At 45.2% G+C, this 24,517-nt stretch overlaps 1 long non-coding RNA gene across 1 annotated transcript in view; it reads left to right on the forward strand.

The window, feature by feature from the left end:
* LOC146830279 (uncharacterized) overlaps nucleotides 1–23,020 on the forward strand; it is a 120,068-nt gene extending 97,048 nt beyond the window's left edge. Inside the window, exons 2-3 of the long non-coding RNA XR_014961406.1 lie at nucleotides 20,154–20,278; nucleotides 21,307–23,020. This is a non-coding gene — a long non-coding RNA (uncharacterized LOC146830279). The remainder of the gene's footprint in view (nucleotides 1–20,153; nucleotides 20,279–21,306) is intronic.
* The last annotated feature ends 1,497 nt before the right edge of the window (nucleotides 23,021–24,517 follow it).

Here is a 24,517-nt window from a genome sequence, read left to right on the forward strand (position 1 = left end):
GGGGTCCGATGGGGATCCGGAGTGGATCCAGTTCATGACGCGGGTGGTCTCCTCGGTGGTGGTTGGGCTCCAGGTGAGGATGGTGGTGATGTTGGTGGCGGGTTCCGGGGGGGGGGGTTTGCGTTGGCGGTCGTGAAGCTGTTGTATGCATGCTAAACCACACTGCTTTGCCTTTAATGCAATAACATGCAAAAACAAAAATCCACAGGGCGAAACAAGGTCTGCAAGGTACACATCACACAGGCATTTATTTAACACACACCCAAAAAGAACAGAAATACCCCCAAAAACATACATTTTACATCATCGGGGTCGCCTCTGGATCCTTGCCCTCTTAAAGTCTTTAAGGAATGCAGGGAAACCTTATTGCCCCCCCTTCTGGATATCATGAACAGGGCAATACAGGAGGGTGTATATCCTGCTGTATGGAAGAGGGCTGTGGTTAGGCCTTTACTAAAAAAGCCAACCCTGGATCCTGAAACTCTAAAGAACTTCCGACCCATCTCATTGCTTCCGGCACCAGCAAAGATGCTGGAGACCTACTTAAATGAACATTTGACGGCTTTTCTGGATTCCAATGGTCGGCCCTTACGGTTGTGCTAAATAACATCCGTAAGGAGGTTGATCAGGGCCACACTATTTTTTTGGTCCTGTTAGACTTGACAGCTGCCTTTGACACCCTGTCCCCAGTGACTTTAACATCTCGTTTTAGGGAGATAGGGGTGGAAGGCTCGGCTCTGAGTCTGTTGGCCTCCTTCTTGGATCGGAGGGAACAGAGGGTTAAACTAGGAGAATTTCTATCTCCATCCCGGCCTGTTCAATGTGGGGTCCCACAGGGTTCGGCTCTTAGCCTGACCCTTTTTAATATCTATGTGACCCTACTGGCCAAGCTAATAAGATCTTATGGGATGGAGGTGGTTTCCTACGCAGATGACACCCAGATCATGGTGTCCCTCTCACACCCTGGTAATCCCTCGGCTCTCAGCTTCAGGAACTGCATGGAGGCAGTTTCTCACTGGATGGTTCTTCATTGAAGTTTAATGGTGAAAAAACGGAGATTCTGGTATTTGGTGGTAGGAGAGACCTATGGTCTGCGGAGTGGTGGCCCCCCACTTTGGGAATATGTCCTACCCCCACTGACTAATCTGGGAGTCTTGATTGACCCTTTTCTTTCCATGAACCAACAGGTAAACAGGACGGTTGCTACCTGCTGGGGCATTATTAAAATTCTAAGGAAAATAAAACACTACCTTGCCCCCCAGGCGCGCAAACAAATGGTAGTTGCCCTTGTGGTCTCACGGCCTGATTATTGTAATGCCCTTTACTCTGGTATAGATAAGGGTCTGGTGAAACGGCTACAAATTGTCCAGAATGCGGCTGCCAAATTTGAGATTGATGCCCCGAGGCTTTCCTCGGCTACTGCTGTCAGGAAGAGCCTGCACTGGCTTCCTATTTCTGCCAGGATTGTTTTTAAGATCCTCAGCCTGACGCACGGGGCGATATTTGGCCGGGGAGCTGGAGGAGTTAAGGACCTTTTAGTACCCTATGTCCCCGGTAGAAATCTCCGCTCTTTGGGAAAGAGCCTGCTTTCTGTGCCTCGTTTTAGGAGAGCTAGGTGGGGAGGAAGGTCTTTTTCCCATTTAGCTCCTAAGTTGTGGAATGCTCTCCCTATGGAAATTAAAGCTCAACCTTCTGTCCCCCTTTTTAGGAAGGCTTTAAAGACCTGGCTCTTAGTTAAGGCATATCCGTGATCTGGGCTCTGTGTTTTCTGATCTTATTTGGTAGGCGCCTTGATGCCTTTGGGCTTAGTTTGCGCGTTATAAATTATTTTTCATTCATTCATTCATTCAATTCAATCCAATGCCATCCATGCCCTAAATGTTGTTTAAATTCAACAGAACACTCAGAAACAGCTGTATCATGCACCCATGACTACTTCTGAGCCTACTGGATGAAAGGCCTGTTGGCAGACTAGGCCACAAGCTGGCAGGCCTATGGCAAAAGCACACTACCGGCCTTCAAAATGGCCACCAGCCACGTGGCCAGGCCCACACACTACAAGAAACTGAAGAAAGACAATGCAGGCCTATAGCAAAAAGCACACGGTCTGGCTCAAAATGGCTGTCAGCCTCATGGCCAGGCCCACAACAACAAGAAGCCTAGGCCACAAAGGAATAACATTCAGGACTATATGGCAAAAGCAGCACACTAATAACTCCCACCAGAAATGGCCACCAGCCACATGGACACTCACAAAATTACAAGCAACAAGCAGGAGGCCTGGAAAACAATGTACTGACAAAAGGCCTATAATAGGCAGGCAAAGGAAACATGCTGCTAAACCACACTGCTTTGCCTTTAATGCAATAAAATGCAAAAACGAAAATCCACAGGGCTAAACCAGGTCTGCAAGGTACACACCACACAGGCATTTATTTAACACACACCCAAAAATAACAGAAATACCCCCAAAAATACACATTTTGCAATTCAATCCAATGCCATCCATGCCCTAAATGGTGTTTAAATTCATCAGAACACACAGAAACAGTTGTATCATGCACCCGTGACTACCTCTGAGCCTACTGGATGAAAGGCCTGTTGGCAGACTAGGCCACAAGCTTGCAGGCCTACGGCAAAAGCACACTACTGGCCTTCAAAATGACCACCAGGAGGAGGCCTGGAAAACAATGTACTGACAAAAGGCCTATAATAGCCAGGCAAAGGATACATGCTGCTAAACCACACTGCTTTGCCTTTAATGCAATAAAATGCAAAAATGAAAATCCACAGGGCTAAACAAGGTCTACAAGGTACACAACAACACACTACACACAACAAAGGCATTTATTTAACACACACCCAAAAATAACAGAAATACCCCCAAAAATACACATTTTGCACATCAATCCAATGCCATCCATGCCCTAAATGATGTTTGAAATAAATTCAACACACACCAAAGGAACACCAAAGGAACAGTTGCTTCATCATGCACCCACCCATGACTAGCTCTGGGCCTACTGGCTACCCACAACAATAAAAAGAAAAAAATAATAAGTACCAAAATTGTAGTTGCAGCAACTGCAATGCCCCAATCACACAACAACGACACCGACTTACTTGTAAAATATCAAATTCAAAAGTCCTCAAATCCAATGATAATGAAGCAGCAGACACAAAGAGTGATCCTTCCAGCTCAAAATCCAGGCAGAATGAACAGGAGATGGACAAAACACTGGAAGGAGCCTGCTGGACAGGAACAGGAAGTTAGAGACTCTGTGACACTTCCTCCCTCTCCCCCCAATTTTTTTTTTTTTTAAAAAGGACTCCTTGCACAAAAAAGGACAGCCAAATATCAAGAGGAGTTATTTTCATCCAAATCATCATTTACAGAAGGGTTTATGCTGCTCGAGATATTATTCTTCTCCAGATTGAAAATTTGCGTGTTCGGGATCGCGAGCTTCACCACACTTCTGCCGGATGTCGGATGGCATGTCCAAATAACGTGTTCGCATTGCACGCTCACTCTCGCGGTGGTGAATGACGTGTTCGCAATCGCAGATATCTCGTGGGGTTTGATGGCACTACGAATGACGTGTTTGCGATCGCAAACTCTCGCGGGATAGCGCGACCGGCTACCAACATCTCGTGGCACACGCGAACTGATCAGAAAACTCGCCGGCCAACGCAGGGATCCCGGTAAGTTGATCGTGCGCACAAGAACGTATTTTTAAAGCGCGAACATGAAAAAAAAATCTCCGCTACGCCGCAGATCGCGGAAATTGCAACATCTCTGCATTCTCCGCGGAACACGAAAATGCCTAAATTTCGCAAATTCCGCAAGCGGGATGGAATTTGACACCCACCCTTAATATTGGGTCAGATTATGGTCCTAGCCCCAACTGGCATTTTACAGAGAGTTTGTGAAATATCTTCTGGCCCTTGATAGAAAAGTGAGAACACTAGGGCTGAAACACATCCATGACACTAAACTGCACTCAGAATAGGCATAAATGATCTACTTTCTACCCCTGACACAATAGTAAAAGGAGATGCCATAAGAGTCAAACAGTCTTACTGGGAGGCAGTCTTAGCCCAAATGTGGAAAGCGCACCAAACCAACACCCTCAAAGGCAAGTTCCCGAACCACAAAAGCTCACCAGCGTTTGAACCATACATGAATAGGATATAGCCACACCAATTAAAATGTCTATTTGTTCAATGCAGGTACGGAGTTCTGTCCCTATAATCGCATATCATTAAATGGGCAAATGTATTTACCTAGACCGACCTTTGTCCAGACTGTCCGAATACAGTGGAAACAGAATCCCACTTTACGTTATTCTGCCCTTACTATAAAAAGGCTCGGAAAAAATGGTTGCTGGCTGCATTTAACCTTCTGGGTGTCAGACACTACTGGGAAGCGGAGAGACTCTTCAAGAGCGACACAAAAGAACTTTTAGCTCTTGCTGTCTTCCAATACCTGCATATTGCTTCAGCATTGTGGAGGAAGGCCATTCTTAATCCCCAAGCATGACCGAAAATTGATAAACACTAGCAGTGTTGGTTGTGTATGTCATGCGCTTGTTTCCCACCCAAAGATCTATCCTTTCATATACTTTCCTGTTCCCTATTGGTATCTTTTTCCTTAGCCCCTTATATCTGCGGATTTGCACATTTTCTCTGCTGCAAAGATATGAATTTTCGTGTTCAGTGGAAACTGTATTGGTCTAACTGTATAATCGGATGTTTCGTTAGACCCACAACCTACTTACCTAGATGATATCCCTTTCTCTTTCTATTGTTGATATACTGACTTTTAATCTGCTTGTACAGTTTTACAGTTTGGCAATTGTACCATGATATTTTATGTGTTTAAAATGCGCAACCTTTCAATGTATTCGAAATAAACTATATATATATATATATATATATATATATATTCAGTGGAAAAAAACATAGGTTTCACACACGTTATAGTTAGCTGGACATTTTACTCGTAAAAAACCATTGAAATTCCCCCGTTATAGTTAGTGCAGGCAACTATAACTCACGCGACCGCAATCCTCTGCTGATGCTAATACTGTATTTAGACACTTATTTGCCCATGTCTTCTTCCATTAAATTTTAGCTATACATATATTACAAATATTTTTTTTTCATAAAGACACATATGTCATCAGCAGAGGATTGCGGTCGCGTGAGTTATAGTTGCCTGCACTAACTATAACGGGGGAATTTCAATGTTTTTTTACGAGTAAAATGTCCAGCTAACTATAACGTGTGTGAAACCTATGGTTTTTTCACTGAATTTGCAAGGTTTTTTAAATGCTAATTCCTAACTATAACGTGTGTGAAACCTATGGATTTTTCAGTGAATTTGTACGGTTTTTTAAATGCTAAGTTACTTTACGCCATTCGCGGCGTGCGCGCCCACTTAACGCAGTTCGTTCCGTGCGCGGTGCGCTTCGCACACCGCGCGCCCACTTTACGCAGTTAGTGCCGTGCACGCACGGTGGGCACACGGTGCGCTACGCGCACCACGTGCCCACGTTACGCTGGATGGCCCATGTACGCACGATGCGCTTCGCGCATCGTCCGCACTCGGAGGACATATTATGCGCTTCGTTGCGAAACTTAATCTATTAATTGTTCATTGTTAAAATATGCCATGCACAAAAGGTGCACACGGGGAGGGGTGAATGTGGATATTTTTTTTTTATAATTAATTTTTACCGTACGCGTACGGTAAGCGTAATCGGCATATTTTTGAAAAAATATAAAATTGATTTTTTTGCCTTGGGGGGGTCTTGTGGGGCACCTTAATCAATGCTAGGTGGTTAGGAGCTGTCTAACATGCTCCTTTACATATTTTCCACCTTTGTTTTTCCTCCCCCGCTCACAGTGCGTGAGAGAAAATGGCGGCCGCCGCTTCCTGGTTTCGACCGATTCGAATGTTTACTAAGATCTAACAGCCAATCAGAATCGCGCTCGCGCACGTCACCGTACGCGCACGGTAAGCGCACCGTAAGCTGCCACAGATATATATATTGATTTGAAGGCTATTTTCTCAGGAACTACTGAACAGATTTACACCAGACCTACAAAAGGCACTTCCTTGACCTGTAGACTACCTCTCTGCCAAATTTCAAGTAACTCTGTTCAGCCGTTCGGGCTGTAGCTGTGTCTAAAGGTCCTATGGAAAAATGCATGGGAAAAACGCGTTTTGGGACCCCCCTTTTTTCTCAGCCCCCGCTTGACGAATCCCCCCGAGACTTTCAGGGTAGGAGCGGAGCGTAGCGCCCCATTAGTTTTGAAAATTTCGCGAGGATTCGTCGACCGCCGCCAAAGTTATTCCAAATAGAATGTTGCGGTTTTCCTATGGAAACAGGGTCCTAACTATAACTATCTACTGGCGACCGCCAGTAGATAATATATATATATATATATATATATATATATATATAATCTACTGGCGGTCGCCAGTAGATAGTTATAGTTAGGACCGTGTTTCCATAGGAATTCCGCAACATTCTATTTGGAATAACTTTGGCGCCGGTTGACGAATCCTCGCAAAATTTTCAAAATAGGTGGGGCGCTCCGCTCCGCTCCTACCCTAAAAGTCTCGGGGTGATTCGTCAAGCGGGAGCTGAGAAAAAAGGGGGGTCCCAAAACGCGTTTTCCCCATGCATTTTTCCATAGGACATTTAGTCGAAGGTACAGCCCGAACGGCTGAACAGAATTACTTGAAATTTGGCAGAGGTAGTCCTCAGGTCAGGGAAGTGCCTTTTGCAGGTCTGGTGTCAATCTGTTCAGTAGTTCCTGAGAAAATAGCCTTCAAATCAATATATATATCTGTGGCAGCTTACGATGCGCTTACCGTGCGCTTACCGTAAGCTTACCCTACGCGTAATTCCGTTTAGCAGTTCGGGCTGTAGCTGCGTCAAAAGGTCCTATGGGAAAATGCATGGGTAAAACGCGTTTTGGGACCCTCTTTTTCCTCAGACCCCGCTTGACGAATCACCGTGAATTTTTCAGGATAGGAGCGGACCGGAGCTGGCCAAAAGTTTGGAACATTTTGCGAAGATTCGTCATTCGGCACCAGCGTTATTCCAAATAGAATGTTGCGGATTTACAATGGAAAATAGGTCTTAACTCTATCTACCTATTGGTGACCGCCAGTAGGTAATATATATATATATATATATATATATATATATATCTACACATATAGATATTCACTGAAAAAATCATAGGATTCAGGGACGTTATAGTTAGTTGGACATTTCACTCGTATAAAATCTGAGCAATTCGGCTGTTATAGTTAGTAGAGCAAACTATAACTCGTGCCTCGCAATGCACTGCTGATGACGTCACATATTACATGACTCATGACATACTCAGTGACATCACTGATGACATCTCAAATGACATCCGTCATCTGCCATTGAGGTAACTTGGTTGACATTGGGAAAGGATGTAGCCCTATGGCTAGAGCGGTCGACGTCGAAGCTGGGGAACCCTGTTCGAGTCTCCGCGACGACGCTCAAAATCCTGTGATTCTGGGCAAATCACTTAATCTCCCCGTGCCTAGCAGAAATGACTGGGTCCTTGTCTAACAAAACTGGTGCTATGTAAGGCGCTCTGATACCCGATATCTTCGGGTCTAGTTCACGCTATATAAAACTCAAAATTATTATTGCTCTTTTGAACATCAAAGTAACAGGACTTTCATCTGTGGTCAAGTGAGGTGTTGGAGTATATGCTCATAGGGTTAAATTAAAAGCAGTTTGTGAACTGAGCCTCTCAAGAATTGCATTCTGTACTGCTTTCTTTAACATACTCATAAAACGCTGAACAAGTTAGTTGGACTGCGGCCACAAAGGTGTACTCTTCTGATGCTTTATGTTCAAATGCTCCAGAAGATCCTTGAATTCTCTACTGATGCACGACGGGCAATTACCAGACTTTGAACATTGACAGTTGCAAATATGCTGTCACATCTCTTAGTGACTTACTCATGCGTTGTGGATGAGAGATCCTCTATTAATGGAAATCAAGAGTACTCTTCCAAAATTAATCATATGAAGGCCTGTGTCGAGTGGACCAAAGAAATCAATGATGATTCTCTCCATGCATGCTAACGGAGTTCTGACATGGTAAGAGTATGTTGAGTAATGTTTGCACAGAAGCAGTTACACAGATGACAGGACTTGAGTTCGTTTTCAACCCTCTCACCTTAATATAGATACCAAACTCGATCTCGGAGAGCTCTCTTTTTTATTGATCGTTTTCCAACATAAGTTCTAAAATGCTGCTCAAATCAAAAAGAAATGGGTAAGACTGGAATGTAGAATTTGAGTGGAGGCTGGAAGTGGAGATATATTAATACTGAAGCTGCAAGTAGTGAAGAATAGAAGGATTACACATACTTATTTTGGTGAGAAAATCAGTCCCATCTCTGAAAAAGGACATGGGGACAAAAATAAAATCCAAATAAATGGAGGTGTTTTCTAACAGGCTGTTGTTGGCTGATATTATCTATCTTCCTGGGGGGGTCGGTCTTATGCTTGTGTATTTTTGGAGAAAGAATAAGCATGGTACAATGGGACATTTTACCATTAGAAATTGGTGTTCATCCTGACGTCCCTTTTCAGGCCAGCCGTTAGGAATTATGTGGTACTTTGTCATGGTTTCTTGAAATAATACAATAGAAGATCTTTCATAACAGCCTGACATCAATAATTATCTCCTGGCCTACGTGTTAACGTCCCATAAAACAACACTGCCCCCCTTATAAGATGGTTTCATGACAAATGCTGTCTCATCCTTCAAGGGCATTAGAGCAGTTGTCTGGCCTGGTGTTCTTGGCATAATCATTGTTGCTCTTCTCCTAGAGTTTCAAAAAGTCAAGGGTTACTATTTCATGGAAGGGGTCAATATTATTTTGAGGCGTGATTGGGTTGAACCTGGATTTCGGTCAGAAATCCTTCTGACTGATTTTATACGTCTCTAAACCAAGATTGCCCAGTCCTTCCCACCCTTTTCGAATTTACTTAGAGTAGCGAGACCTGAAATTTCACCAATATTAATATGTCTGATGTCAAATATTGTGTGTCCTCCCCCACAGTTATAGTTGAAGTACACTCAGAACCAGTAACATTGCCTCCTGAAAGAAACCAAGGAGAACGCCCTAGCGGACCTCCTCAAACCCAGCACAAGCCACAGCAAAGTACTCTTCACTATCATGAAGGAGTAGGCCAATCCTGCAGCCACCGAGAATGACATCACTTCCTCCCAGGAACTGTGCGACAACCTTGCAGTTTTCTTCCACGACAAAATCTCAGTCATCTATGAAAGCTTTTTTGTAACGTTCTGTTTATTCATTATTTTCATGTATGCAGGTATACAAGCATCCTTGCAGTGCACAATAACAAAGGACAACTGAACCTCAGAACTTGAGATAGTAGTATTAAATATTGTGTCTCATAACTAACCAGGGAGGGGAAAAGAGAGGAGGCACATGGACACAGGGAGAGGAGGGGTGAACGGTCTCAATCACTTGGTCCATAACTGGAAATGGGCCACATGAGTTTGTTCAGTTGATGATCCCTGTGCTACTTTTTTATGCTCCTGATTTGGGAGTCTATAGGTGCCTCATCTGCGCTGAGTCGCATATAGAGCTGCTTTGGACCTTATATGTCTCTGGGTTGAGTCTGAGAGGGTAGATGGTCCCAGTAAGCTGCCAGCTGCTCCTGACAGAACGCCGCTTCCCTGAGCCATTCCTCTCTATGTACAACCCAGGTTATCCCCCAGTTCATCACAATGCACCGCTTTGGAAGCAATAGGAGGATGGCCGCAGGTTTGCCTTCCTTTGGCAGGTCTTTCACAAACCGAGCAGCGCAGTCAAGGGGATCTCAACAAGTGTACATCAAGCATCATCTCTATTGCATAGAAAATAGTCTGCAAGTAATGCTGAACCTATAGTCACTCCCATGCTAGGGAAAGAAAGGTTGATGTGGAGAAGCATCATCATTCGCAGCGCACCTCATCTGTCAGTCCCGCTTTATGAAGACAATCTAGTGTTCTAATTAATCTATGGAGAAATTTCAAGTAAATGAGACAGAGCCGATAGTTCTGAGACAGTGCCCCTGCCGGCTTGCAGCAGCGGATTAACTGCTCCTGCGTGATTAAGATGTCAAGTGAGGCTTCCTATTCCTGTTGGGCTCGTGGGATGCAAAGAGGCACCGTACATTACATATCTGTATATAAGAGAGTAATGAGCTTACGTGGTGAGGGGTTTCCCAGAAAGCGCTTGAGCATATGGAACATAGGTGGCACAGCTGGAAAGGAGGGGAGATAAATATGCAATGTAGCTTGCTGCTGTTCTGTTCCAATGTTGTCAAGTCTTCCCCCTCCCACATCTGGTGTGGCTCGATAAAGGTACCCTCCGGGAACACAGCTCCCATTTTGGTGAGATGCAGTTTCCTCATTCGAGGGTAGAGGCCTGTTTCTGTCAGAAACGACAATGCGGGTGTCGGGCCAGGGGACTGAAGGAGCATACATCACCTCCAGCTGTGCCTGACGGAGCAGCTCATGCCACGCCCACACCATGCATCCTACTGTGTCCACATCACCACGGGGATGGGTCTGAGCTCTGTATATAGCTAGGTGGAGAGGGAGTGGAGCTGCTTGGTCGTGTTCAGGTGTGGTATATGCCATGAATTGTGTGGGGTATACCCAGTGGAAGCTAAACTGCACTTGGGCACAATAATAATATAAATCAAAGTCAGGCGTGCCAAGTATGCCCTGTCCAAATGGTAAGGTAAGAGTTTCCCAGGAGATTCTGGGCTGTTTACCAGCCCATGTCAGAGTGATCATGTTGGAGCGCAGTCTTCTTCTGCAGTAGTTAGCGAGTGGGAGATTTATGAAGAGGTAGAGGAGTTTAGGCAGGACCACCATTTTTGCAATAGCCAGCCTTCCAGTCATGGACAGTGGTAGAGCAATCCAACTCCTTATACGCTGCTCAAGCAAGTCCATCAGTTGGCAATAACTCCTCAATATTGCGGCTAATCCAGATGCCCAGTTACTTCACTGGGCCTTGAGACCACTACAGTGGAAATTCTAAGTGGACTTCAGTTGTGACTTCCGTCAGTGGAAAAACCGAGAGCCCACTAGACCTAAGGTACTACCTGATCAAGGGGTCGGGGATGTCCTCAAGGTGTTCCACATATAGCGTGACATCGTCTGCGTAAAATGAGATAAGTATCCCTCGGGGAGAACGCTAAGCCTCTATGAGCATGGTGTTGCCGTATCAAGCATCGATGTAATCGAGCCACGAAAGGCTCCATGGCCATGGCAAAAAGTAAGAGTGACACCGGGCATTTTAGGGAATCCAGGGGATACCGCTGTTAACCCTGATCCACCAGGAAGGGAGGGAGTACATGAGAGCAATAAGCTTAACAAACTTAGTGTTAAGTTCTATACGGGTGAGGAGGGTGAATAAATACGGCCAGTCAAGCTACCCAAATGCCTTGGTAGCATTCAGGAAGATTGCTGCTTGCTGCAGCTAAGGATCCATCTCCATCTGTGAAAGCTTTGAACATCAACCCTCCACCACAGACAGCATCGACCAGCACACACCCATAAGCACAATTCCCTAATATCTTCTCACTTATTGGAAATTCCTTACCACGCAATACACTTGGGAGCACCCACGGACCCATGGCCACATCATATCTTCAATCTAAGAATCAAGACATTTGGTGCACGCTCAGGAAGGTCCTGCACACCTCCATCCCTGCAACCTCCGTCCGGAGGACTGGAAACATGATGAAGTGAGGCCCCTCCTGAAAAAAAAAATTGGTGACCCAACTGAAATGAAGAACTACCAGCCCATCTCTCTGCTCCCTATTTCTGTTAAAAGTCTTTGAGAAAGCAATCAACCAGCAACTCTCCCAAAACCCGGAAGACCACAACCTTTTGGACCCCTCCCACTCTGGATTTTGAGCTAACCACAGCACCAAGACAGCCCTGATTGAAACCACAGATGACATCAGAGCCCCCCTGAACTGTGAGAAAACTGCAGCCCTCATCCTCCTGGTCCTTTCTGCTGCATTTTACACCATATCATACCACATCTTGTGCAACAGACTCCACCACATCAGGATTCAAGGAAAAACCCTCAAATGGACCACCTAATAGCACACTGGAAGAACCCAAAAGATACATCTCCCACCATCCACTTCAGAGCTCAGGAAGATCATCTGCATAGCCTACCAAGGATAGTCCCTCAGCCCAACACCTACATGGCCCCCTGGCTGCCCCGTCAGATCATACGGCCTCAACATCATCTCCTATGCTGATGACACACAGTTCATCCTCACACTTTTCGAAGGTCCCTCCACCATTAAAACTAACTTCCACAGGTGCAAAATGAACATCACAGACTGGATGAAGGACAGACGTCTCAAACTCAACACTGACAAAATTGAATCTTCATCTTTGGGAACAACATCTAGCTATGGACTGACACATGGTGGCCTGTGAAGATCTGCACACTACCCACCCCAACTGACCACGCCTACATCCTCAGCATACTCCTGGATAGCAAGCTATCCATAAGGAAGCAAGTCAACACAGTCTAATCTGCTCGCTGCCACACACTTCGGATGCTCAGCAAGATCTTCGAGTGGCTCTCAGCAAATACCAGATGTACTATCACGCAGGCCCTCATCACCAGCAGCCTGGACTATGGAAACACTCTCTAAATAGGAATGACTACATGCCTCACAAAGAGACTAGACAACACACAACTCATCTTCAAGACTCATTCTCGACCACCACAGAAGAACCCACATCACACTGCATCTCAAGAAACTACATTGGCTCCTGATTTAGGTTCAAGATGCTGACCCACACCTAAAAAGTCCTGCACAACGAAGTACCAGCATACATTATTAAGCCCCTGACTTTCCCCCCCAAAAACAGACACCTTCAACCAGCTTCCCTCTCCCTGGCATATTTCCCACAGATCTGGTGAGCCAATAGAGGATGCTCCTCCTGCCCCTAGCAGCCGAGGCTTAGAACAACCTTCCCATGAACCTCAGGACCACACCGTCACTCCAGTAATTCAGAAGAGAACTAAAGACCTGCATATTTGAATGATCACACTGTTAGGCATCAGCAAAAAGCACCAGTGCCTTAAGACCCTCACAGGTGATTTGCTGCACTCTAAATGTTTGATTGATTGATTGACTATGATTGCTATTAATGATATGGGTGAGCATTTATCGATGTTGTTTTCTGGTGACCGCTGATTGAGACATGTGTGTGCTTGAATAGATATTTACCACCCTTGTGCTTTTTTTTGTTTTGTTGTAAGGGACGTATTCAGTGAACCCTATCGTCTGTTGCTTGTGACCTGCCTAGAGAACATTTCTGCAACGTCTACCTTGAGTGAGTCACATCACATCAGGCGTATTCCTTCCCACATTTCCTTTCCCTTTATGGTTACCCACCCACAGCTATTCTCCAGACAACTTGGAGGGTTAGTCCTGATGTGAGAGGGAAGAGTATCTCCATTTCTGAGGTACCTGGCATACAGGTGAGTGGGGCTGTAATATCTGGTTTACACGAGCAGCTCCATGCACGTCCCAGCCTCTGTTACTCAAGAAACAATGTTCTTGTTAACAGTACTTCTTTTTCATGATATTTAATTTTTGATATTTATCTCCCTTGATATTTTTAAATTGATATTTTGTCCTCACAGAAGGCCTTCCTCTCAGCCAGGACCTTGTTGACCAGCCATTTGAAGGGGACTGGGGCATTCATCAATCCTAAGGGAATTAGAAGTGGCCCCCTGGGCTAGAAAATCCAGACTTTTTCTTAGACTCCACAGTCAGGGTAACATACCAGTACTCCGACATCCAGTCAAGGGTACTCAGGAAGTTGGCTGCTCCCAGCCTGTCGATGAGCTCATCAGCTTGAGGGATGGGGTGAGCATCAGTTTTGATAGCTGAATTGAGAAATTAATAATCCACACAGAAATCAAGTGGCACCAGGTGAGGCAGCTTATGAATCTGCACTCCTGTGCTGGACCAGGGACTACTGGAGTGCTCACTCACAACTAATTAAAGCATGTTGGAGACTTCCTCCTTAAATAGCCCTCACGTTGTCTGACAACCTGTACATTTTATTTTTCAAAGGCATACTGTCTCCAGTATCAATCTCATGAGTACACAATTATGTAAACCCAAGGGCGAGGGATAATAAAGAGGCAGATTGCCCCAACAACTAGCGACAGTCTGTCTATTGCTCTGAGGTCAGGGTATGACACCCTCCATTGACCTATCTTGCTTCTTGGAGGATAAGAGGTCAGGGAGAGATTCGCTCTCCTCTTACACCCCATCATTTGTCACCAGAAGCATGGTGACTTCAGCCCTCTCTTAGTGTGGATTGATGCTCCAGGGGGATTTGAAGTCCACCGTGACCTTCTCCTTTCTCTCCTTCACCTCATAAATCCCTGAACAGTGGTCTTGAAGGGCCCTGAGCTCCATTGACTATATTACCCAAGCCGTCTGTCCAGGCTGGAACACTACCAGAGAGCCCTTCTGGTCGTATCTGAGTTGCATTACTTCCTGGCTGGACTCTAGGCTCTCACAAGCCTTCTTCCAGAATTTGGCCATCTGGTTCTTGAGAGCCAGCATGTTGCTGACTATATATTGGGGGGGACTTTCTGGGAACTTTGTGCCACGCCTCCTTCACCAAACTGAGAGATCTCCAAACAAGCTTGCCATAGAGGAGTTCAAATGGGCTAAACCCAACTCCCTTCTGTGGTATCTCCCTGTAGGCAAAGAGCAAGCATGGAAAGAGGATGTCTCAATTCTGCCTCATGGGATCAAGCAGGCCCACAATCATACCTTTGAGGATCTTCTTGAATCCTTCAGTAAGGCCATTTGTCTGAGGGTATAGGGTATGAAAAATGTGTTAGTTAACCAACACTCACCCAACATATACTTCTGTATGCAGATATGGAGATGGTGCCCCTGTCAGACATCACTTCCTTGGGGTACTCTGCTCGGTTAAAAAAAAACTATTAGGGCTCTAGCCTCTTCAGTCACAGATTTCAGAGGTATGGCCTCTGGATATCTGATAGCTTGGTCCACCAAAACCAGGTTAAACCTGTTGTCTGAGGGTGTTTTGAGGTCCATCGGTCCATGGGTCCAACAATGTCTCTGCGCTGCTTTCCAAAGGGTGTGCAAATTAAGGGGTAAGGGAACCAGTGGAGCCTTGTGATTTCCCCTTGTTTTCCCAGTGGCCTGGTAATTGGGACAGAAACTGAAGAATGCATCTGAGACCGTCTTCTTTCGTGGCCAACTATAAGTGGGTTGCAAGCCTGGCGAAGTTCTTGTCCTGCCCAAGAAGTTCCGCCAGGGGTAAATCCTGAGCCACTCCCAGTAAGAAGGCCCTGATGCACTGTTGGGCACCAACACACAGGTTGCCTCAAGCTCAGGAACCTTAGGCTCACTATATAGGAGGGCATTCTATAAAAGATCAGGTGTCATCCAGAAATGTCAGCTTCCGGGGCCTCAGCTTGCCACCTCAAGTCCTCTAGAGCTGAGCATTCCTTCTGCGCTTTACAGAACTCCTCCCTGGTGGGCTCACCATCAACTTGCCCTCCAGCAAGATCAGGCAGGTCTCCTAAGCTGGCTATGTCCCCCCGGTAGGTTCCAGGACAGGGCCATCAGGTTCCACTTACTTGGAACAATTGGAGGTTCAGGCGATGGCTTCCCATCCACCTCATCCTTCCTCATTTTTGCAGCGGCCTAGGATATTTTTCAGGCTGGTGGCAACCTTGACTTCTCTCTTGGGTACCCATGGTCCGTGTGGTCATGCCTGGCCACTCAGGTAACCTTATCATCTACAGGTGTGACCTGAGCTCCACTTCTTTTCAGTCATAGTGCTCACGATGATTGTCTAATAGACAATTTAGAGGCATGGCAGGGCTCACAACTACTTTCATAGAACCTCCGACCCCAGCCCACTCAAAGGGAACCAGAGCCACTGGATATTGCCCCTCATAGTTGTCCTTTACTTCAACCTGGTGGGATGTATTGAGAATTACCAGATCGGAGAACATCAGACGGCATCTTACAGTATTTATACTTGCCCTGTGTTTTTGTAGGTATGTGGGTTTTGGGCACCCACTCCTTGCCCTCCAGGGACACTATGGTAACCTCTGCTCTCTCTCCCATGCTAACTGGGACCACCTCCTCCCCAAGCTCTACACTGGCCAACCCTGATGTCTGCCCACAAGTGTGGGGCAGTGCCCTCTTGAGGCATTTTGACTGTCCCTTCAGGTACCCATACTTGTAGCATTTAGTACACTGGGGATGCCCCTTGCTATCTTCTTGTCAAAGAACCCCTTTTTTGTTCTGGTCAGGTTGGGACTGGTTATGTGGATATTTTGGCATCCTGTAAACAAGTCCTTATTTTTGAGGGTTTCTTCCCTCTTTTCCTTCTGTTGGGAGCCCTGCTCATGATTTTGGTGATCCCCTTGAGATATCTTCTTCTGGCCCATGGTGCCGAGCCAGTAATTCCCATCCTGAGCAAGATTCCCAGGGTCAGTGAGTTTAATATCCACTAGGTGTTGGCCCAGCTCTGGAAAACAGGTTGCTGAACATGTGCTCCCTGGTAACTACATTCTACAGCCCTTGGAAATCCTTCACATCACTGCCCCTCACCCAGCCATGCAGCGCTTTTCAAAAGTAATCCACATAATGCTAAACTTTTGCCTATACTTCTCTGGGGTAAGACCTAGGGGTGGGCTGAATTTGCGAAATTCACTTTCGCAAACTATCGCGAAAATGTTAAAAATCCCCGCAAACACGTGGAAATATCGCGAAGACGCAGAAGTTTTTTCCCGCCCGTTCGCGGTGTTTTCTGCGTGATCGCAGCTCGCCAACTTACCCCTGCGGTTGCTCGCGGGAGCAGCCATCTTGTTTTCACTTGTCCCGCCCGCCCGCGATGCTTACTTCCTGTTCTGGGTCGCGCAATGCATGAACGTATTTCCTGTTCGGGAACGCTTTTACTTGTTCGCGCCGCTTTTTGTGTGCTCGGGGAGAAAATATCACGCGAACTTGCGCACGAGGCCATCTTGTTTTTCACTCTATTGCATGGTTCTGGGGCCTGATTTTCAATCCTCCATGTATCTTTCCAATCTTTTGTTTCAAACCACTTTTTTTCTGATCTTTTTTATTTATTATCTCTCTAACTATTTTCCTGCTTCTATATTTTTGGTTTTTGTCTACTTTTTTTTTGTTTTTTAGCTACTTTTTCACCCTTTTTCTATTGCCTGCTATTTATTTCGTTTACTTACTTTTTTAATTTTATTACCTTTTCTTTCCGGCCCCGTCTCTCTCTCCCCAGAACCAGAGCCGCGACCGCCTTCCATGTGGAAGGCGGCGCCCACAAGGGGTGCAGGCACAGGCCTTATTTGGGGAGGTGGAGTTGGCTGCACTCATCCTATTTGTGCAGCGCCACCTCCCCTCAACCCTGGCAGCAGGTGGCAGGCCTGGGTCCGGGTACGGGCTCTGGGAGCATCGACAGCGGTGGGGGAAGGTGCGCCGGGCAGTGATGCACTGCTCTGGGGTCCGGCGCACCCAGGCGCAGTTGACGCACCGGTGGTCCAACATCCTGGACCGTGAGCAGGACCTGCTGGACCTGCTAGGAGTGGAGTTCCCGGGTCTTGGTGAGTAACTATTTAATTATTACTACTTTGTGTCTGTTCTTCTGCTCTGTGTTATATATTGCGAATATCTTTTTTTCTTCCAGCCAGCTAGAATGTTGCTGCTTACATTCCAGGTTAATTACGTTTAAAAGTCTTCTGTGATTGTTATGACACAGGTGCTCCTCTGCGCTACTACTAATCTTACTTGTTTGCAACTTTGTGTTTACGCTCGCTTAGCATGATTATGTAAGAGTTTATTTTAGAGAAATTAAGTTACGTAATGCTATAGTGACTCTAGTCCTTTCTTTGTCCTGTCACTAAGGGATAGGGGCGGATTGATACTTAGGTTTAGTTACTTTGTATGAGTTTGTAATTTTTTAGTGGTATGCGTGATGCCCCCTCAGTTACATTACGTGCTGCTAGTACACCAGTCTTTATTAGAACCTTTTCTAGTTTGTTCAATGAGTGGTGGTAATAGGCTTAGCACTAGCAGAACATCAGCATCAATCAATCCACCCAAAATTTGGTGTATACAAAAAATGTAGTCATGTGTCCTTTTAGTCCTCAACAATGCATATGTTCAAATGGAGAAGTGGAAATGCATACTTAATGTACAATTGGCATGCCTGGAATAGGTGGGCTAGGTCGGGTGGTACGTCGTACTTAGGCTTAGTTAGTATTCTGGAATCAGAATGGAAGACTGGATTACTGTTGATAAATAGTAAGTGGTCGATCCGCGAATCCCCCGATACTGCTTGTTGACCAGATGAGATCGGTCAATTTAGTTATTGCAATTGTTGTTTACATAAGTGTTTTTTGACCGTTCTTTAAAAATATTTTATTTGTTTGACACCATCCATCAATGTTTGTCTCTTTCTTATATCTTTCCTGTTCAGCACCCAGGGGCAGGCAGACAGGAAGTGGGACACAGTCGGTGGGAGAACACCACCAGTAGAACACCAACGAGGGCTCCTCTGCTGGCCCTAATAAGTCTTCTTGTTTTTAATAATAATTCTTATTCCATAACTTTTACTGCACCATATTTTTCCTGAACTATTGTTTCAGTTTCCCAATGCTATTTTTTACCAACAATTATCCTTCGATCTGTACTGTTTCAAAAATCTTGTTATCCCTGCCTCTGCTATGATGACTCTCTGTACTACTACTACTACTATCAGTCTGTCTGTACTGTAGTAGCTAACCTTGCCCAGTTGGCCACTCTTTATTTGAAAGGTTGTAAATAAAACTCAGATTCACAAGTAGCTCTAGCCATTGAGTCCAGTCCTTTGGGTCGTCCTCTTGTACTACTTCTAGTCTTATTGATCTTGAGTCTTTGTTAATCTTGAGGCTTTGACAATTCACACCAACAAATGCCCAGCCAGATTTATTACTATTTTGATATGATAGGACATACTACTACTGTTGTAGGGATTTTGCACATACAGACCTTTGTACAAGAAAATAGGATGTTGGTGATGGTAGGTTGGACCTTCCTCACACACCTCAATCAGAAATTCAGAACCCACCACAATCCCCTGCTCGACTAGTTATAGTAGTGTCTTGTCATAACTGTTAGCTCTCCGAACCCTCCCCCCAAGATACCCAACAAGTAGACAACCCAGAACATAACACACCCAACCTCCCAGTCGTGGAAGCAATGCACATGCACACCCTTCCTTTAATTTGCTCACTCGAGTAAGTCCACACCAAATACCACCAAGTCTATGTAAGTTCAAAATGTTTATTTTGAATTGACAAGCTCTGTACGTTGTTCTATTATAATGCAGCACCAACCGGAAAATCAATAACATTAAAACAATAAACATTGTTACACTTACTTACAGTTGGGAATTAAATCATGATAACTGAACACCACCATCCCCTAGGAATTTAGTTTATATAAATTTATAAATGAAGATCTCTGAGTGAAGGGACCCCGCACCTTAGAAGAACCTAGTACTGGTAGTTGTTGCATCATAAGCTCTGCAAAGCTCTGCAAAGCTCTGGTTCGTAGAAGGGAATCGCATTTATGGATAAGCAATATGGACTAACAGTACACCAGCACTTCATAAAAAAGTGACTTGTTAATGTTTTGGTTGACCGCTTGTACGCAGCGCGTAGACAGTAGCAGTGTGAGGTCATGTGGGCTCAAAGGTGTCTTATACAACAAGCTGCAAGGTAATGTCACATATGCAAAAATAAAAGATACAAAGGTAAAATGGTTGTATGGCTCAGGCTAACTAAACAAAGGCTAGAATGACCCTAGGGGGGACCATATATAAATACTAGTGTCTACTCTACTACTACCTGATTTGTACTAGTGATGTATGTTATATACTATTAACTCATTTTTCAATCTTTCTACTGACCAATAGGGGGAGGTGTATATGATGCCTAAAAAATGTGTAATGTTTTCTAGGTGCACTACCGACCACGACCACCATTGCCGGGGCCAGCAAAGGCGACGCGGAGGGAGAGGATGCGGCAGTTGCCGATACCGACGAAAGAGCGGTAAGGGGAGTGCCAGCACCAGTGGCGGCGGTGGTAAGTTAGATTCATAATCCTTAACTATTGTTGACATTACACTCACTGCAAGGGTGTACTGTATGTATACTGTACTGTTGAGACTTAGGGCCCCATCCAGATGGCGGGCGGATTGCCCCCGCCGGGCCGGCAGTAGTCACTGCTGACCCCGCAGGGGCACACCTGCCGCCATCCCTGTAGAAAAGACCCCCCGCCATATTACAATGGCTGGGGGGTCCACGGCGGATTGAAACCATCTGCCGATTTTCCGCACAGTCGACATGTCAACCGGGCGGAAAAGGGTTCAATATGGTGGCAGTGTCTGAACACACCGCCAGCCATATGAATTGCATTTTGGAATTCCTTTCCGTGGTGGCATTGCCGCGATGGAAAGGCATGCGGAGTATGCTTGGGGTGCCCGTTGCGGGCCCCCATGGAAGGTACCTATGCTATGGTACCCCCCTGCCTTTCAAAGCACAACGTGGCAGGCTCCGCGCGGGGCCTGTCACGTTGTGCTTGGAAAAGCACAACATGTATTTTTAGCATTGCGGCAGGCGGTGCTTTCGGCACCGCCCACCACAATGTTAAAAAAAACGGGATGCGCCCGCCTCTGTGGCGGGCGCATCCTAATTGTCCCCACGGGACCCCCGCCCTTATGGTGGGCGGTCCCTTTTTAGCGTGAGGATGGCGGGCGGACAAAGTCATCCGATGTCCTAAGTAAGTAAGAGTTGTTGTGAACGTTTGAAGGGTGAAGACACCCTTTAATTGGCATAGGGGCGAGAGTATTGAGTAACCAATGGCCTCAGCTATCTGATTTCAACTCCACTTTGAAAGTTTTAATGAGAGGATTAAAAGTCAGATCAGATCACCTGGTGTTCAACTAAAAAGTGAAAGACGGGTGGAAGGAAGAAGGACGGGCGAAATTTAATAAATGTTATGTACTGTGCTTTATAGTGCTACCATGCCACTATGTGTATAATTAACTTGTCTTACTGTTTTTCAAAGAGTATATTTTACAATTGTCTTGTTTTTTTCTTTTTGATATACAGCTACTCCTTCCAAAGTTAACCGGAAGGAGTTGGCCGCCAAGGCACGGTGCCGCAAGCTGGAGGCAATCCAGCAGGAATATTGGCGGCTGGTGGTCTTGGCAGAGGAGGAGGAGGAGACTGCAGCACTTGAAGCCTCCTCCAGTGCCCCGGGCCCCAGCCACCGCCCTCCAGCGGTACGGCGCCACCGTCTGGCGGCTGCCCGTCGCCGCAATACCATCTCTGGTGCCCCCCGCCACTGTGGCTGCAACTGCCGCTCTCTCAGGCGCCGCGTCGCCCATCTAGAGGAGCAGATGCGTGTCATCCTGCAATCCCGCCCCACATCTTAGTCCCTGTCTTCTGCCCCATTTTTAATTCTTGTTTGGGTGGGTGGGAATTGGGCGTTGGGGTTTTGGACATTTGGACTTTCTTAATTCTTACGCACATTGGTTGGGGTTAGGGAGGGGGGTGGGTCAGCTTTTGTGTTTTTTTTTACATAGTTTATTTTTGTTAGGGTACATTAAATCTATATTTCTACGTTACATGCAATGTTGTTAATGTTTTGTAGGTGGAGTTACTGTTTTACATCACACTGTTTCCTTGCTGGTGCATGTCCGACCATAGCCAGTGTTTGATTTAAATAATTGGCTGACTGTGTAAGACACAAACAGATAGATGCGACACCCCTCACTGATTGAGTTGTCCTACTAGTACTTTCAGTCTCTCTTCTAGTCTATGCATTCTTTATCTGGACTCAAAGGGGTGTGTGAATTCATTGAAAACATGTCCATTATTAATTATGCCTCCCCCAAACTTCTCTTACCTTTGCTTGATGTTTAACTTAGGCACAGCGATGGCTGCATGGTGAAGATGGTTTCCTTTTTCCAACATGCCGTGATTGTGGTGGTGGTGGTAGTATAGTAGTAGTAGTACACACTGGCAGGGCAACAGCATTTGCAAAAAAAGAAAATGAGACAGTCAGTCGCCTTTGAGAGACTGTTCGAGGAGTAGTAGAACGAAGTACAGAACTTACCGAGTAACAATAATATGCTAAAATATTTTACATCAAAACATAATAGTGGTGGGGATAGCCTACTAGACAGAGTTACAAACTATAGTTGTGTTGAGTCACTTGACTAGGCCTACAGCATAACAGTTAGTGCTGTGTGTGAGGAATGACAACAAATCCAATCAATGCCGGCAATTAATGCTGAGGTATATGTTCCTTTGTTAAATAAAAATCACCTCTAAAATATACTGCTCATGGGTGGGCAAGCAGAAGAAGATCATCGCTCTGCCTTGAAATTGAAGTACTGTTGCTTTTGCCACATCCGCCCCAGCAAGCGTGTGATTAAGTATTGGTGTACATTTAATTTAGTCACACCTCGACAATAAGTCACACAGCCCGGGGGAAGAGGGTTAGGGTTTGTTGAATGGATGGGAAGGGGGTTTGGGAAAAGGTTTGACAGTGAAAAACAGTACACATGGACAAACAAACGACAATCTTTGAAGACTTCCATATCCATATCAATATGTTAAGGGAGAAAAAGGAAATGCATGCATGATGATGATTGATAAGGAGACCCGGATTACATACACTTCTTGTTCTGTTGTTCCGGGCTTAATACTTTTACAGGTAGCAAATAGAATTTTTAAATATTGGTAGGGATGAATCATAAACAGAGAGCAAACCTAATGATAATAAAAACAACAAGAAGAACACACTGTTGTAAAGATTGTAGACAAAAAAATGAATCAAATTATTTAAAAGAAGATGAAAGTTGATACTGTTACTGTGTTATCCTGGTCAAAAATGTGGACTGGATTTGCATCTCGGCATTGATCTTGGTCCTCTCGTCCATTAATCTTGGGTGTCGCCACTCGCCACTGCCCGGCTGGAAAAAAATGTTGATTTATTGGTAAGGTAAGTGTGCATTGTAATGTTTTCCCAAGTATAGGGCAAGGCCCAGCCTGTAATTGTAGATGGAAAAACAAAGGGGATATTGAGAAACAAAGTTGAAACTAATGCACAAGTTATGGTGTAGTGCAACAAGAACACTTTCCGAGGCGGCATGTATGCATCATCTCTACTCTAGTCTGTTTCCAGCATTGACCTTCAACAACAACAGGACAGAGCAGGCCCACAGTGACAGGCCTGACAGCACGTTGCTTAGCACATCCTCTGTTTAGAGTACTTTTTTTTTAAAAGAATTGGACAAAGGCAAAGCACATATCATTCCAAACATAGCATTTCATAATTTAAGTTAGTAAATCAATGCACCGCAGTCATCCCACCGCTACACTCGACTCCACTTCTACACAGACATTTGGGTCTGCTGTGGTTGTTGTTGACATGTTTACCTTTAGGCTTTTATGCCACTCATGAAACATCCTCCTGACTTGTTATTATTCCATCAATCATCTCCAATAGTTGTACTGACTGAATGTGAAGATCGGCCTGCAGTAGAAGTAAAAAAAATTATTACACAACAAGAGTAGAAATATTATTGACTTGAGTCACTCTTTAATGTGTACAATGAGACTACTAGTACACTTTGACTTCACTTCGTGCACAACAAACAAACAACAAAACACAAACACCAGTGGCTCAGAGTCAGGTGTCCAATGCATGCCATTAATTTTCATTACCTGTTCCTTCTCATCTTAAGTTAACGGGCCGTCTTTTTCGCCATCATCATCATGGACAGTGCTGTTGTCAATCATGCTCAGTGCGCAGATTGAGTCCCCTTCCTGTATTCAATCAAAAGCAATGTATCAAGCTGCAGGAGAAGTTCAAATTTCTTATTTGCAAGAAGGGGAAAATTCACCTTGAGTTACGTTTACTGTGTACTGTAGAAAGATGATTAGTGCACAATGACATAACTTCATGCACAACAAACAACAACAAAATCACTCAGTCTGCTACTCTGCGTCCAATGCATGGCATCAATCAGTACCTGTTCCATCTCATTTTCAGTTAATGGGCAGTCTCTCTCGGCTCTGAAAGGAGGATAGCTACAGTAGTCATCTGATTCATGCTCCACTTCTTTTGGCGGGACTAGGAAAGTTGTTATTTTTTCTTCTATTTTCCATCATCCAATCATCATTCATGAGGGCAATGGATTTAGGCGGGAGATTCAGTATGATGGAGCGGAGGAGCTGGATCCGGAGGACTGTACTGTCAAATTGCAGACACCTGAAACTTGTATATCAAATAAGAAGAGTAGAAGACGTT

Source organism: Triturus cristatus, chromosome 5_1 (genome assembly GCF_964204655.1).
Source record: "Triturus cristatus chromosome 5_1, aTriCri1.1, whole genome shotgun sequence".
Lineage (NCBI taxonomy): Eukaryota > Metazoa > Chordata > Amphibia > Caudata > Salamandridae > Triturus > Triturus cristatus.